The following is a 17,030-nucleotide window of genomic DNA, read 5'->3' as shown; positions in this document are numbered from 1 at the left end:
ATGCAAGAAGCCAACTCATTCCTTGGTGGTTGAGATTTTATTTCTACGGAGCTCAACAATATGAAAGAAGTCACTATTCTATTTTTAATATGCTGCTCCCTAACAAGACAGGTTATTGCAAACGATGGAACTCAAGTTGATGATCACCAATATTGTGAAAGTCACCAAGACATTAACAGGGTATGTCTATATTTTATATAATCAAGTATATTCAGGCTCTCGACTTTTCGACGCGTATTTAAAACAAAATGTAGCGAATCTCTTATTTGAATAGTTACGTCTACATATTTTGTGTATTCTGTCAATTTATTTTTGTACAAATCCTAAAAGCTGGAATTTTTGCATAACAATACCCAATAGGTACCAAACATTAAAAAAACGGAAAGTTCAAATTAATTTTTTTTGTCGTTTAGGCACCAAATAACGCATCAAGTTTGTCATAATGCTCAAGCTCTTGGAAGCACCAAACGACACATGCGAACACTGGTCGATATTTGAATATTCTAGAGCATACTAAAAACCCGGAGTTGCGTTCTTGTTTTGTCCTCTTGCGCTCTTCTTTGTGCGACTTCAAAAACTGAAGCACCCTCAAGCAAAATATTTGAGTTAATCTTGCCTATCTGGCAAGATGCAACCGACAACAATCGCCAGTGTATAGATGAACACTGTCGTCCGGCTCTTGCCTGAATAGAAAAGAGGCAGTCTGGCCATCAGTGGAAATCGACCGTCTCACCTTAATCTCATGAGACTGCCCTCTAAGATCAAGGGTTCCACTGACTCGGGAGTGGCAGAGCGCTTTATCATTGGTAAGATTAGGCGCCCAATGAACGGATAAGAAAGGGGGAGGGCGAAAGCGATCGCCGAACATAGCAACTGCTTATAGAAAACACGTCCAGATATCAGTCTTTGTTTTTTTATCCGATTTTTTATTTTTTTTACTCTGGTGATAGTATATCAGATATTTTTAGTTAAAACCGAGTAGTGTATGGCCTAAATATTTAATATGCCTTCTCTATTCAAGACGTCTTACTCTGAGACCAGATTTCAAGCGTAATCCAACACCATAAAACTCTCATTTTCGAAGCTCAATTTGGTCTACCTAAATTTTCCATGTGTTTCTCGATTTATTGCAATAGATACCCTTTCATTATTGGCTGTGTAAATCCACCATTTGTTTCTCTTAACATTTTCCCATATGATAAATAAAAAAGTCTTCTGACTTTTGAGCGAAGTATGAATTTTCAATAGTTTCGTTTTTTTATTGCGCCTAATATAAATTAATCATTTCGTAGTTCTGGTTTTTCAGCCCCCAATTGTTACTAATGTTAACGTTTTGTGCACACGAGCCATCTTTGCACGGCTAAAACTTTATAAAATTGCGACATCATATTTAAGTCTACTCTTAGAAAATACTCGAAAACCCCGTGGACAAGAGAACACAAGAGTGAGGACAAAAACCACACTGTCTCATAACACAGCTGTGTTTTAGCGAAAAATGTTTAGCTGTATTTTCATCTGTCAATTAATTTGTCATATGCAGAAATATTTTATGAGAACTGCGTGGCCGACGCTGACAGACCCGTCTGTTGATGTGCCGCCTTGTCGCTCCTCTTACCTCTGTGTTTTGTGACAACTCGAAGAACGCATAGCTGCACAGACTTAGGCGAAGGAGCGTCGCGTGGATTCATTCGTCACGTGTTCACGTGCGATGCCTACCGAATCACGCAGTTGTTTGGCGGCGAAAGTGTTTGCCAGGCGGCAAGCTCCGGGGTTTCGCTTCACTTTCTACGAACAAACAATATCAATTATCTCCCGTTAGAATGAAATTAAGCATTAAAACTACAAACGTATAAAAAAGTACGTTCCTTTCAAACAAAATTGTCTTGCAGGCTCTTCAGAATTGCGATCCATTTTCATGGATGTACTATCGCACCTACCAACCAAACCTGACGGATCCAGAATATGCGTGTGTCTATGCTAATGTTACAAAATTGAGCGGTACCGGTCAATATATGTTCATGCAGGGATGGACACAAGCTAATAATGAAACGTAAGTGTGCGACAAGTTGCTACATTTTAAGAAGTCGCCTTTGACAACATCATTATACCTTTCAGAATTGAAGTTCCCTTGTTTGTGTCTACGGAAAAAACACCCGGATACAGAGGGATTGAGGACAATGCTATGCGTGTAACATTGAAGACTCGTGAGTTTTAAAACTTACTTAATATTTTTTTTATTACTGAAAGAGAATGATCAGTCTTTATGCAAAATAGTTGCATCGACGTGCACTGCTTGGGATATGGAGACCAACACATCCTAGCACTATGGTGTGTTTGTAGCCTTGTTTTCCCCGTAGTGAAGCTTCATTCTTTTAAAACTTATTTAGTTGGACAAAGTCATGGAATCATTTTAGCAACCCTAAAATATAGCTTTTGTCGGTCATTTGAATATTCAAAATAATGATGGCATTCTTCTTGTATCGTCTTTGATGGTCTAAACACTAAGGCCGGGCGTCGAATAAAAAGTTGAACACGATGAATCCACTCCCTTTAATCAACTAATTAATCGATTAATTAGTTTCGTTCATTGTCATACATAGCCCTAAAGCCCTGAGGCTAAAAAAATAAATAAATATTATTTTAAAATTGTCAGAATCAAATTGTTTGCTTTTGCTAAGTACGTGATAAACGGCACGATGTACACTTTCATACATTAAATCAACCTTGATGTATAGTTGATAAAAGTCAAACGACACCCACACTCAGAAATCACGTTAGCCCTAGAGGCAAATAGGTCTGTCGGTATTCTCTGGCCATAGCCAACTTTTTTTATTGTTCACAATAGTTTCTGCTGCGCTAAACGGACACTCGCGAGACGTTTAAGTGGCCGGGACAAGTATAACCTACTCCATTTGTGTGGAGTTAGTCCACCTTGTGTCCAAATTTCACCTAAAGTTTGCCTTTATACAGGTGTACTCATCCACGTTTTCGTGGTGAAAGCGTTAAAATTTTACTTTTTCTTTTGTTTGTCAAAGTGGAACCGATTTACCGGCTAAAACATTAATTGCAACTAAAGCATAAATCAAATAATCGGTTGGTGAATCGATCAAATGCCTAGCCTTACGAAAGACAGAAGTATATAATCTGAAGATCTATAGTTCCCAAATTTGACTGATTGGCCGCACTGAAGTTGTTGTTCCCACAAGTTCAAATTTACTATTTTTATATTGAGGCCCCAAACACCGAATTGGATAGAAGGCCACACCTGCAGCTACACTTACACAAGCATTAAAAAAAAATCATGAACACAGTAAACTGGAGCAGGAACTAGCTGAAGCTTATCAGTTGCCTCCCTCTCATGAAAAGGTAGTTCGCGTTTTATTCACGGTCCGCCGATTTGCTTGAAAATTTTCTAAACTCACCAACAAACATCGCTGGACTGGTAACCCGAATTTTAGAGCAAAATTAAAAAGAATTTCTCGAGCTTATTGAATTTCCAATCTTGGTACCATACTTCACCAATTTATTCACACTGAAAGTCCCTACTGGAAACAATCAAAAGCGACGCCAGCGGCAGCAAGGGGTTAAGTCTATGAGCTGTAGAATTTGTTCCCAACTGATGACAAGCTGTTTTATGGTGTGAAGTGAATGATTCGGAAGCTCGCTCCAGCACCCGCGCAGCAGCTGGAAACAACCGCTCGGTATAATCCTTTTCATAAACTGCCTGCTCGACCTGCAAGCCTGCTAGCGGTTGACGTCACGGCCCTTGAAAGTGGTGGTATACCTGAATATTGATTTTGGCGTTATTTTCATTTGTCGATTTCGCAAGGACTATTCTTAATTTCGCAATACTAAGAAACATACCGAAAAGGGTAAAAGCCAGGGATTCAGAGCATATAATTATTTGGGGTAGCTCAAACTATCGCCGAAGAACCCCTTTAGCATTTGATATTAAATAAATAAATCAACGTGCAGGTTGTCCAGTTGTCTAATTTCTTAAATATACGTTGGCATTTGACAAAAAAACAAAGTGTAAATAGTTGAAAAAAAAAGAAAACAATGTAATTTTGATTATCTTTTTCGGAGACAAAATTATATTTATTTAAACTATTTCACTCCGGACATTCAGCTTAGCCTTCTTGGCATATTTTTTCTCTTCTGTTTCTGAGAAACAAAATATCACAAAACAAGGATGCTGATTGGAGAGGAAAAAACACAAAGTATTTTAATTTTCCACATGACTAGTTTGGTATTTCTCCAATATAATCGTTCATTAATTGTTTACAGCGACCTTTACCACCAAAGTATTATACATGCGCGGAATGCACCATTTGAGGAACGCTCGTTTTAATTCGTTTGAAAGACAATATACGGTATAGCTTAGATAGGTCACTTCACGTCAGTTTTCCCGCCAAATGTAGCGGGGAAACTGAATTGCTGTAAAGGTCCCGTGACCTAAACACCGATTCCCTTTGTTCGATAAATTTAGCGGGAAAACTGAATTGGTGCATAGGCCTTGGAGCATCGGGTCACGTGACATCATTTTTAGCACTAAATTAGGAGGGGAAACTAAATTGGAGTATAGGTCACGTGATGTGAATGGATGTCATCTGACCTGACGTCGAGTGCACCAATTCAGTTCCCTTGCTAAATTTAGCGGGAAACGCACGGACTGATGGTCGAACAGACAGACGGACGGACGACGTACAAAATGTTAAACTACATTTAGTGTTGTAAGATGCGTTTAAATGAATTCTAACCTAAAAAATGCAGTAGGTTTGCTAAAGATTTGCAACAATTTCGGATTTACAAATCCTACCATTCACAACGCATTAATTCTTTATTTTCGTTTGCATACATAAGAAAGGATGAATATTATATTAAAACGTAAAATGCACTTCAAGGAACCGCCAACCCCAATTTTTTGTCCGTCGGTTTGTCCGTCCCTCCATTTCCCATTAAACTTAGGGAGAAAACTAAATTGTATTTTTAGGCCACGTGACGGCATTCATTCTCACGGGACCTATACACAAATTCATAGCGAAAACGATACTTCTACTAAAATATATATGAACAAATTACAGTTGATTAAGAGGAGAGCCTTTAGGCATGTACTTAACATATTCGATTGAAATCATTCTCTAACAAAGCTAATACTTCAAACAGATTTAGCACTAATGCAAACTATACTCCGTTTCACCCTACTTCCGAGCGTAGCGGATGTTACGAGTCATCGGAGCCAATCAGAGGGCTCGTGAGTGTCACGTGACCTTGGAGAGGGGCAGAGTGACGAGCGGAAATCGTATCACGGGCTAGGTCCTCAGAGCGGAATTGGCGAGGATAGCTTGTTGCGTCCGCTGCGTCCGGACGTAAGGTGAAACGGAGTATAGGATAAGTTTATTCTGCCTCAAAACACTTTTTTTGTTCTAATTAGCAACGGGTCCACTAAAATACCAAAGGTGCAGTACCTAACATTTTCAACCAAGACTAACGCCAAATTTACACACTGAAAAACGATCGTTGAGCGCCACTTTTGAGTCGACAATTACAAAAATTGCAAATATACTTTATTTCCACGAGGAGTACCCGATTGAACACACCACCTAGTTACGTTGTTTATTGTGTTTATGTTTATTGATTTCTACACCAATTCTTATAATTTTCATAGCCTGCTAAATGTTTGTGCTATTACTGTTGCTCCTTTGCTGGAACTGGTGTTTCTGTTTTCTATTTGGTACAGACATCATTCTTTTGAAATTTATTATACTAAACGTGGTATTGAGGAATGTTTTTTTCGTTTAGTATTTATGTTCAAGACCCTGATAAAGTGAGACCACACTCTCATTGAAGTTGCTCTGTTTAAGTGTTTTTTTATGCAACTCCAATTATATTCATTGTACGAAATAACATTGTTTAAAAAAAAATCACACGTGACCTAACGTCACGTTACCCATACGCAAATTCTCTTTTCCCGCTAAATTTAGCGGGAAATTCAATGTCACGTGAGCTGATGTCATAAGACCTAGGATATTCACCTATTTAGATTCCCCGCTCAATGAATCGGGAAATCTGATAAAAAATAAAGAATATTCACTTCCCGAAACGCCGGTATAAAGATTTCTAAATAATTTTAGGCTATTGCATATTAAGAATACTGTATTTCATATATGCATTGTAGGACTTTGAGGATGGAGGTTGCTGCCAATTTTGCTTAGTACTGAAAGTGTCTAATCTCCTAGCTGAATTATATTAAAAATATTAATTGGCCATTTCTCTCTGTGAATATCGACGACCACCGAAGCTGTTTAGAATACGACACAGACATGACACGGAATTTCGAACAAAGGTACGAGCTAAGCGCGCCCCCAGGCCCGGAGGAAAGTAGACACTAGCGACGGGACCGCCACCCGGCGGAAAGTAGACGCACATGACGAGACCGCCTCCCCGGGAGAGCAGAAGGAAACTAAGCACGCAAGGGCTTGGAATTACGACAAATAGAGGGCGCGCGAGCTTTGTTGACGCGCAGGAAAAATACACGGAGCCCTAGTCATAAACAGCTTCGCTGTAAAGAAAAAAGAAATAGAGAAATAAAGAAATAAAGAAATAAAGGAAGAAGTAAAGAAAGAAAGAAAAAAAGAAAGAAGGAAAGAAAGAGAGGAAGAAAGAAAGAGAGAAAGAAAGAAAGAAAGAAAAGAAGAAAGAAAGAAAGAAAGAAAGAAAGGAAGAAAGAAGGAAAGAAAGAGAGAACGAGAGAAAGAGAGAAAGAAAGAAAGAAAGAGAGAGAGAAAGAGAGAAAGAGAGAAAGAAAGAAAGAAAGAAGGAAAGAAATAGAGAAAGAAAGAAAGAAAGAGAGAGAGAAAGAGAGAGAGAAAGAGAGAGAAAGAGAAAGAGAGAGAGAGAGAGAGAGAAAAAAGTGAAAGCCGTTTACAACTCCCTGTAACACCGAATTAGAGCGCAGCTCTTGAGGAGGAGGAGGGAAGGGTACTAGGGGGGTGAAGTGACCTGGGGGGGTCACGTGACCTTGGGGGGTCACGTGACGATGCTGATGATGTCATCAGTGACGTCACTGATGACGTCATCACTGACGATGACGATGCGGATGTCGGTGACGTCATCAGTGACGTCCCTGATGACGTCATCCGAGATGATGAAGATGACGATGCAGATGCCGGTGACGTCATCAGTGACGTCTTTGATGTCATCAGTGATGATGACGATGACGATGCGGATGCCGGTGAGGTTATCAGTGACGTCACTGATGACGTCATCAGTAATGATGACGATGACGATGCGGATGCCGGTGACGTCATCAGTGACGATGACGTCATCGGGGAGGTCACGTGACCTCGGCGGCGGGGTCACATGACCGCCCCCTTTGGGGGGGTGTCACGTGACTTCGGGGGGGGGGGTCACGTGACTCTGGGGGTCACGTGACCTTGGGGGTCACGTGACCTTGGGGTGACCTTGGTTACGCCGACGCCGACGCCGACGCCGACGCCGATGCCGACGCCGACGCCGCTCAAGCCGGGAACGGGCCCCTAAGAGCTGCGCTCTAAAAAAAAAGGCAATTAGATCAGGTTCTTGGTGTACCGAACATTCAGGTTAAGAGCCTGCGCTCTTTTTTACACTTTGTGCTTAAGTCGGGCCTGGAGGTGCACCTCTGCTAGCCGTTTACTCTTTGCGTGCAGTAGGTGTGTGTATCATGTGCCAGGACGTCCGGGCCTCTCTACTTCCCTTATGTTTGTGTCTTTAAATAAATTAATAACCTTCTCTTACTACTAACCAACGTTACTAGATAACCTCAGTTGTGGAACTCAAGCGGAAGGGGGTACCCCCCCTCACTCACATCAATCCGCCAAGTGTCGTTCGAAGCGCAATCTAAATTTTCGTTTCATAACTGTGCGTTCCAAAGAGCAGAGATGAAGCGCCATCTAGACGCCGTGCTTCGAAACGTACGTAGCGATCCCAGCGATCCCGACCCGATTTCACCGTGCCCGATTCCCATAGAATACGCTGCAGTTACCAAAGCAGTCGTCGGGCGGCGCGTCGAGCGACGCTTGGCGAGTCGTGGTGAGTGATGGGGTGTACTGTTCGTGCATGCAGCGTCAATGAGCAGTTCCGTAACTAAGCTAATCTAATAACGTTGCTACTAACGTTAGCACTTAACATTAGTTGGTGTATAGGTCATATAACGTCAGATAACGTGGCTCTAATTTTGTCGCTAAATTTTGCGTGGAAATGCGTGGGAGGACGGACTGACGGTAAGGACGAAAAAGTGTATGGAATCAGGAGACTTCGGTAAAATGCATTCTATGCTTTAATGTACAAGCATTAGTAAACTGACTACGGTAGATGACAAGTTAAGAATTTAGTGGCAAATGCTCCTTAAACGAATTCATGTAACTAAGCCAGCCGAACTTTTTTGCCCATTTTTTCACGTCCCTGGTGTCACGACCTGACGAACCATTGCTTTAAAAATACATCGAAGAGCTGTGCTGGTTTCCGCTTTCGTGCATGTAATGCACGAAAGCGGAACCCCCCCCCCCCCCCCCTCTTTTCCCGGCCTGGGTGACAAAAAAGGGCCTATTTTTTTTCGCGTGAAATTTGTGCCCTCGCCATGTGTCGTGACCAGTCGAATGGTAAATCAGGTAAGTAACAATTGGCTTACCCTACCATTGTCACACATGAAGGTGTGCTGCCGTGACTTTCGACAACACAAGGTAGAAAATCTTCCAGGCCTTCGCCCCATACGAATTTACACAGCACCTTTGACGCCTGGCGACGATGTCGTCTCGTTCGAAAAACAGCGAGTTTATCTCACTTCATTCTTTCCTTAAGCCGACGTTTACGATGTGGCCACGTCATGGAACAAACGACGAACCACGTTTCGACAGCGGAGGCAGTGGCAGCAGACCATTAAAACTGCGGGGCGGAGCATCTACTAAATTCTGAAGCTATATGCAATGAATTTACCTATGCGCCAACTCATTTTTTCCGCTAAATATAGCGGGGATATTTACGTCACGTGGTCTAAACACCAATTCAAGTTTTCCAATACATTTCGCGATAAGAAGACCTTACCTGGCATTGTCGTCATAAGACCTATGCGCCAATTCCTTTTTCCAACTAATTTTGGGGAAACTTGAGAAAACGTGACCTATACACTAATGGAGCTTCATCACTAAATTTAGTGAGGACTTTAATAAAACAGGATTTATTGTACTCGCCGAAATGACTGCTTTATATCTATTAAAATAATCTAAAATATCCACCTCAAATACTGCAGCCCTTGCAGTATAACTTAAAGGGCTTTGGAAAGACAGGGCGCAGTCAATATTTTGTGTATGCCTTTGTGTCCATATTTAAGTGCACAGTATCTACGTCAACATTCTTTTCCAACACTCTCTCGCACTGAATTTACACTCAAAATTATCTTAGCTCTTCACTCGCTTCCCTTCTTTGAAAACTAATGATACAACAAGAAGGTACAGTGTCTGCTTCTACAGCGAAGCTGTTTATGGCAAGGGATCCATGGAATTTTCGTGTGCGTCCACAAAAAAACCCAATTTTCCTCGGTAATTTAGCGAAATAAGTTCCCCGCTAAGTATAGCAGAAAGATTTCGTCTCTAAATTTAGCGGGTTCAGTTTCCCCACTAGATTTAGCGGGGGAATTCACGTCACGTGACCTCAACACCAACTCAGTTTCCCCGCTAAATGTAGCGGAAAAAATGACGTCACGACTTCGTGTCACATCATCCATGAACACATTCAGCAGCTGGAGGAGAGAAGGAGGGCAAGAGCACACCGCCCTCTCTTTGCCGTCGTTCCAAGCGCTTGCGTGCGTAGTTTCTGTTCCTTCCACCGGGTGGCGGTTCAGTCACGCGTGTCTAGTTTCCTCCGGCCCCTCGGGGCGGCGATAGTCCTAGACATGTGTGTCCGTACCGTTCGTGACGATGATCACCGATCAAGACAATAAATGTGTTTGTACCTTTGTTCAAAACTCTGTGTCACGTCTGTGTCGTGTGCTAAACAGGTTCGCCGGTCATCCACCTTTACAGAGTGGAATGGTTTATGATTTTTATTTGTAAAATTAATTTCGAATTATCGCCTTTGTTGCGGATTTATTGCAGTCTGAGGACACCACGTTGGGGATAATCGGTACCATTAGTTGAAAATTAACTAGAAAGTTATGAACTTCGTCGTAGAATATAAAGCATGTAAAGTACTCTTGACATTTTCAGCAAACAGAACAGTGGATTTTGGATTATACGAACTTATAGACTCTGACTTTGAAAAGTGTGATATACTAAGGGTGATTTCAAGAGGTGAGTAAGAACTTAAACTTTATGATGTCAATTTATGAAATTCGAAAATCGAACTAGATCTCCATTATCTCTGAGACAATAGTGCGTAACACTGTAAGCAAAGAATGAACATAAAAAGTCATGGTCTATTACTACGCTATGTGATTTGGTGGCGCTTTTCCTAAAGATTTAATAAGCGCGTACCGGGTGATAATGGCGTATGCTTCGCCAGGGTATCGTAGAATTCATGTACGAAATCTAGTGAGAAAGGTCGGGTAACTCGTAATTTTTGGCGGCCTCGAGATGACGGAGCTCAAAGACGGACTGCGGGCTCCGGCGGGTTTAGATATTTTGCCCTGATTTAATCAGTACAAAGAACGGGCAAAATATGACAGGCCGGATCGATATATAGTATTTTCTTGCTTTATCTGACAAGAGCAAACCTCTGCTGTGCATTTCATAAATAAAACATTTATGTTTTAGAGGAATTCAGATATTTAAATTCGTCATAAAAAAAAAAAAAAAAACATGCCGAAAAATTCGTCTGCTTTCTTCCTACTTACTTCTGACGCTCTCTCAAGCCTGATTCACATGCATGGTACAAGTTTGCATGCGATTTTACAGCTGCAAATTGCGAGCTATTGTTACATATTGTACGCATGCAACAAGTATACTGGAGTTGCTTTTTTTTGCTATGAAAAAAATTATTCCGAACAAAAGAGCACTGGAAATAAAGAAATTATTCCAGGAGAATAGCGTCATTGACCGTGGCGACGCACGGGCACGAGAATACAAAAAAATAGCGGCTTGAATAAATAAAATTAGCTTACTTTCGTTTAACCTATTCCTTGCAGATGTCAAGCAGGCAAATCTCAAGTTGGGATATTTCAACTTGAGATTTGAAGCCCTGTAGTTAATATAGATCAAATGAGTTGTTAAAATTTAGAAAAAAAATTCTTTGAGTAATTAAGTGGCAAGTTACCAAAATTCGCCAAATGACTACTCGAATATGGTGTGTCTTTTTATTTACAAAATCATCTCTTTTTATATTTACGACGGGCTGCGAATCTCGAAGTGAACTATAGCAGCTAAAATAGTTCCCAATTAAACCAGCTAATTTTAGTTAATTCATTGCCTAATTGTTTTTATAGTCGTGCCCTGACGTCCGCCGCGGTCTAGAATGCTACTCTGTAGGATATATGTCTTATTGTATTTTAATGCCTCTGTGTTTTCAATATTTTCAATCTGAGAATAAGTTCCATCTATTGGAAACGTGCGACAAGACAGTGGCGTTACGGTGGCGCTTCTAGCAAGGCATTCCGCATAAAGATCGCATATAGTAGCCTACGTTAGTTTGGTATTCAGCGTCAAGGTGCCTGTGCAGAGCGCTATAGAAAACATTCGGGCTACAGTTGGCGCTAAATTCGTGAGTTCACAAGATTCAGCATCTTAAAACACATTCCTTCCTTGCGCTGGTAAAAACAGGCGCTATCATCTCAATCCCTATACGACTATTCGATCCTCGCCGGCAAGCGAAGAGCAATTTGATAAACATGTGAAATTTATCACTTAGTGGCACTGGTGAAATTCGGCCTTTAGTGACTTCCTAACCGTCGAACACACGATTGCTTTTTCTGTATATTCAAGCGCACATGAACTAAAAACATGGCTGTGTTTTGCCGTCTTTGGCGCTTACAATTGCGGGGGACGTGATTGAATTCGAGCTCTGAGCAACTTAGGCGTATAGAGAGCAACGTTGAACATGAACACATTTTCGAATGTCGAGTTGCCAAGCATTTAATCAGGATCAAGATCGACAAGTGCATCCGCCGGACGGCGCAGACGCGGCCAAGACGTTGCGTGAACACCAGAAGAGGTCTGAGCCGGCAGCGCTTTACTTCGCGACGTTACACGGACACTGTCGTTGGTGCGGCAATAGTGCCTGGATCGCGTTTATGACTCGTGGATTTGGTGCGTCCAAAAAAATGTGGAACCGCAATTTCTGCCTAATGATATAATAGGTGTGTCATGCTGTCGCCCGTCGCGATCCCGCGGTGTCACAGTATTGATGGTTCATATGGCACACACCATATCAACCCCCATATCTGCTGCAGGTCGCTTTCTAGCTGACCGCCCTCGGAAGCTTTAGAAGCTAGAAGTTAGGACGACATCACAGCAGTGACACTCACGCTTGCCCGTTCTCTCTAGTTTCATTTCTACGACCAACCACCAGGATTACGACAATTAACAGAATAAGGTTCCGGTTTTTATGACGCTAATTCTTGCTACTTCGGGATAATATTTCATGCATGGGGGAATGGGACGCTAAACAGAGCAGTCGGAGCCGCCATCGAAGCACCCTAATGTAGCTGCCCATAGCCTCCTATTTACTGACAAAACCTGGCAGATCGTCACGAGAAGCGGCCGCCGAAATAGAAAAGGTGGAGCGGTAGACAACGGATGATAGCAGAGCCTCGTGACTGGCGCCCCCCGCTGCGGCGAGACGCCGCAACCTACTTCTCCCGAGCGAACAAGTGTGTTTCGGGTCCTCGCCGCTGCAAAAGCTGTGCGCTGACGTCCCGGTTCCCCAAGAAATGACTTTTTGATGCCCTCTGCTACCAGATCCTCGCGCTTCAAATTAGTGAACGGTCACTCTATGGCTCTGTAGTCGAAATGCCAGGCTTTGTGAGTATAGAGGAGGATATATGAGCTGCCAAGGCGAGGATATATGAGCTGCCAAGGCGGATCGGTACGCCCCTTTCTGGTGTCGCACGCTCCCATTATGTATACGGGATTTGCGCGCCATAATTCCGGCCGGTATGACAGGGGGAGAGAAATAATTCGGGTTCACTTATATTTACCTTGTGTTTGGGTGGGTGCGTGGAGATTGTTGGTTCGCCAGCGAGCAATTCCGCGAGACTCTAGAAATTCCCCAGAGTCGTGCTTTTAAGTTGCTGATGAGTACCGGCACGAAGACAATCTCACAAGGGACGCCATCGACGCAGCCGAGCCTGTGGGATCGCCAGACGACGGCTTTGGCCGACAGTGATAGCCTACTTCGATGAGCCGCCCACAGGCGGCGCAACGCGACAAACGCTCAAGTGCGGCACCGGCGCCGCAGCGCTTCGACCAACCCTCTCCGTACAACGATGGGCAATTAGGGACCTACAAATGCAATATGGACGGTACTTCAAGAAAAAATAATTGAATTCCAAAGCAAGCAAGTCAAAACACTATGAAATTGTGGATTACCATCGCGTTAAAGGAAGCGTAATAAAAACATTCGGAAGATTGTATGCTAAAACCAAATCCCGGCTCGGCGACCCTTGCGGCAATGCTCGGGGCATACTTTCGGTGCCTGGGGAAGGTAGGTGCCAATCGCGGATTCCCTGGCGCCCACGAAGTGGTCGAACGCGTTCAGGGATTCGTAGGTTTTAAGTCGTGCGCAGGTATGTGGACTTACCTATAGGCAAGTCGAATACGTAGTCCTGAAGCTGCGCCCATTATACCTTAGGCAGATTTGTCGTTTCTTTGAGGAGCAAGTGTCCTCTCTTTTCACAAAAGGGTGCAGCAAGGCAGGTCGATCTCGTATGACTAAATTTCTGGCGGTATCACAGTTAGTCACCCGCGGTAAACTTCTAAAGTATGCACTATTCTCTGAGGGTCCTGAAAAACAAGCAAAAGGAATAGCAAATCGGAACTAAGATACTCCCCCCGGCAGTTCGGCCACTATTTGTTTATGATTAACTCCGCAGAGCCTGTAGGATACTGGTTTTTTTTTTTTCTTTAACACTTAGAGTATTAAGTAAAAAAAGGACAATAAAGATGAAAGCCGACGCTGTCGTCGGTGCACGAGTATAAAAATAATTAGTGCCTAATTAATGAAAAAAATTATAATCAACGTTTTGCCAATACAGTGTGTGCGGAAGTAAACAAAATTAAATAATGGCCGAACTTCCGGAGGTGTATGTTACTTCCGACTGGCTATTGTTTTTACTTGTTTTTAAGGACCCTCGGTGAGTAGCTTTTTATTTAAAAGTCTTACCGCCGAGGACTCACTTCGATACCTCCTGAAATTTACTTATACGGGATTGATATCCCTTCTTCTTTCGTTGCGTGAAAAGAAAGAGCACTTGTTCCTTAAATAAATGACAAATCTGCCGAATGTATCGTGGGCCTACTTCAGAACTACCTATTCGACACCCCTGGTTAATTTACCCGAGAATGACCCGAAACCTCCAAACCCACAAACGCCTTCCACTCTAAAAAATTCAACACCGACAACTAGTTGCGGTACTTCCTCATATTTACTAATGCGGGGTCGACATGCCTTCCGAAACCCTTGGGTGAAAAGGAAGAGCACTTGTTCCGGAAAGAAATTACTAATGTGCCGAAGGAATCATGGGCGCATCTTCACGAATATCAATTCGAGCCGCCTGGTCCATTTAACTGAGACCGACCCAAAACCTACAATTCCTGAAATGCGTCCAGTTACTTCTTGTACGGCAAGGCTTCGGAGATGGGGACCTACCTCCCGCAAAGGCCGAAGATACGCGCCGAGCTTTTCGGCAAGGGTCGCCGAGCCGTGTCTTGGCAGATCATATTCCAAACGTTGTTTTTTTATTACTCCTGCTTTCGCGTGACGCCAGTCTCAGCAATGTACGATTTTTTAGTGTTTTGAATTACTTCCTTTGGTATTCAAGGTTTCTTTCCCAGAGCAGCGTGCACATTGCATTTGTACGTGTCGCAATGACCCATCGTCGTACGGAGATGACCGGTCAAGGCGCAACATTCTCGCGTTTCTCACGTTGCGCCATCTCTCGACAGCACAACGAGGTGCTAGCACAGTCTGCCAATCTCGTTGTTCTGTGATCTACCAGACTCGGCAGCGTCGGTGACGTCCCTCGTCTCGGAATATTCGAAATATTTCACTTGTGACATTCTGTTCGTGCCGGTACGCATTGGCAACTTAGAAGCATGCCACTGGGGCATTTTTAGAGCTTAGCTTTTACGCAATTTCTAGCTAGAGAAACAAGAGTCATCGCACTCCCACCAAAACACAACCTAAACATAAGAGAACCAGAACTATTTCTTTTCCCCTGTCATGGCGGCCGGAAGTGGCCTGAACTTCCTGTATATTTTTTTCTCGCATATTTTAATTAGAGTTGTGTAGACCGTCGTGTATAAAGGCAGAACAAGTTATTAATCTTGATCAAAAATATTATTCATGTAGTCACGCGGCGAATTTCAGTAATTTGACACTTGGTGCGTAGCTCAAGTAATTCTAAGACCTAATATCTAACAACTGAACTAGCTTTTATTAAAAACGGATATGAAATCTCCAATTATAAAACGCCAGCTAAAACGATTGGTGAAAAATATAGTTAAAGAATTTTAGTTAATTATATGTAAATAATTTCTTTTTATACTCGTGCTCTGACCACCGCCACGGTTGATAGTTCATAGCGTTACCCTTCGAGAATTATTTCTATATTTCCAATGCCTTTCTAGCTTTAAATATCTGCCGCATTAAAATGCAAATAGTATACGTTGGTGTAATTAAAAAAAAAGTGTCTGTGTAGACTCTACATGATATGTTGCCAAGCTAACCAAACCGCTTCGGATCAAATGCACTGTCGTGGGATATGAGCAAATATACGGGCGTGCGTATTTCTGGAAGTCGAAGTTTCGGTTATAAAACATTTCTTGCTTTAAAACGAGCTCTTATAATGCTAAATTATACTTTTGATTTAATTATATCACCTACGACAGACCTTTGGGGCACGAGGGGAACTTTATAAACATCAATAAATTGTAGAAAAGTCACAAATATCGATATTAAAATGTTGAAGGCTACGATTCGCTTACGAAACAACAATCACGGTCAATTCTCATTGAACAAACATGGATACTCAGATTTAAGAAAGAGCTGTTTACTGACTCGTTTTTTAATACCTTCATAAACGCTGGTTAGCGTACTCAACCGCAATGCATACGACGCACCAATGTTTAATACTCTTTAATAGTTTCAGCATTAGTATTGCGAGATGCATACTTTATTTTTCTCACAGAGAATATAAAATATTAAAGCTCTAATTTTATACATTCGAAATATTCATTGGATGAGTTTAGTTCATAATTGATGGTCAAAGTGCACTGTTTGGCAGAAAACATGGAGTGTTTATGAAGGAACGTAAAGGAACATCAAATATAGAGCTACCAGCTTGTAGCGCAGCTTAAAACGGGGTCATGATATCCTAAAATGTTTCACAACATAACGTTAAATCGCATCTTTTCTAGGTGAAGCCTGTGAGATGTACGTGCACAGCCATTTTTTGGATGAAAAACAACTTACGTCCTGTATAAGCGTCTACAAGCAAGCCTGCGTGAAAGAAGGCAGTACAAATTATGAAGTGTATTACAAAAATTGTAAAATACACCGGAAACCAAACTTTGCAGCGGATGGATTTTCGCAATAAAATTACTGTAATTAAAGTTGTTTCTGAAGCAAAAAATAATAGTTGGCTGATTGATTTGACGATGCAGGTACTGTAGTCATTTGAATAACTAAACTGTTTTAGCAAATTAAAAAAAATGACTACATTACCTTTAATCCAGAAACACTCAGAACCGACGCCTGATCTCTCCAGAGCTGCATATTCCGGTATCGAGGAGTTGTGAACTATAATTTAGGTCAGCGGTCCTCTCCACTACTTTAAGGTTGGC

At 42.1% G+C, this 17,030-nt stretch overlaps 1 pseudogene; it reads left to right on the top strand.

Annotated features, from left to right (window-relative positions):
- On the top strand, positions 1-16,783 carry LOC121837925 (annotated as a pseudogene).
- The last annotated feature ends 247 nt before the right edge of the window (positions 16,784-17,030 follow it).

The sequence above is a fragment of the Ixodes scapularis genome, unplaced genomic scaffold, assembly GCF_016920785.2.
Source record: "Ixodes scapularis isolate PalLabHiFi unplaced genomic scaffold, ASM1692078v2 PGA_scaffold5__190_contigs__length_132052651, whole genome shotgun sequence".
Classification (NCBI taxonomy): Eukaryota; Metazoa; Arthropoda; class Arachnida; order Ixodida; family Ixodidae; genus Ixodes; species Ixodes scapularis.
The sequence above is the reverse complement of the archived record's forward strand: the minus strand, read 5'-3'. Positions and strand labels throughout refer to the sequence as shown.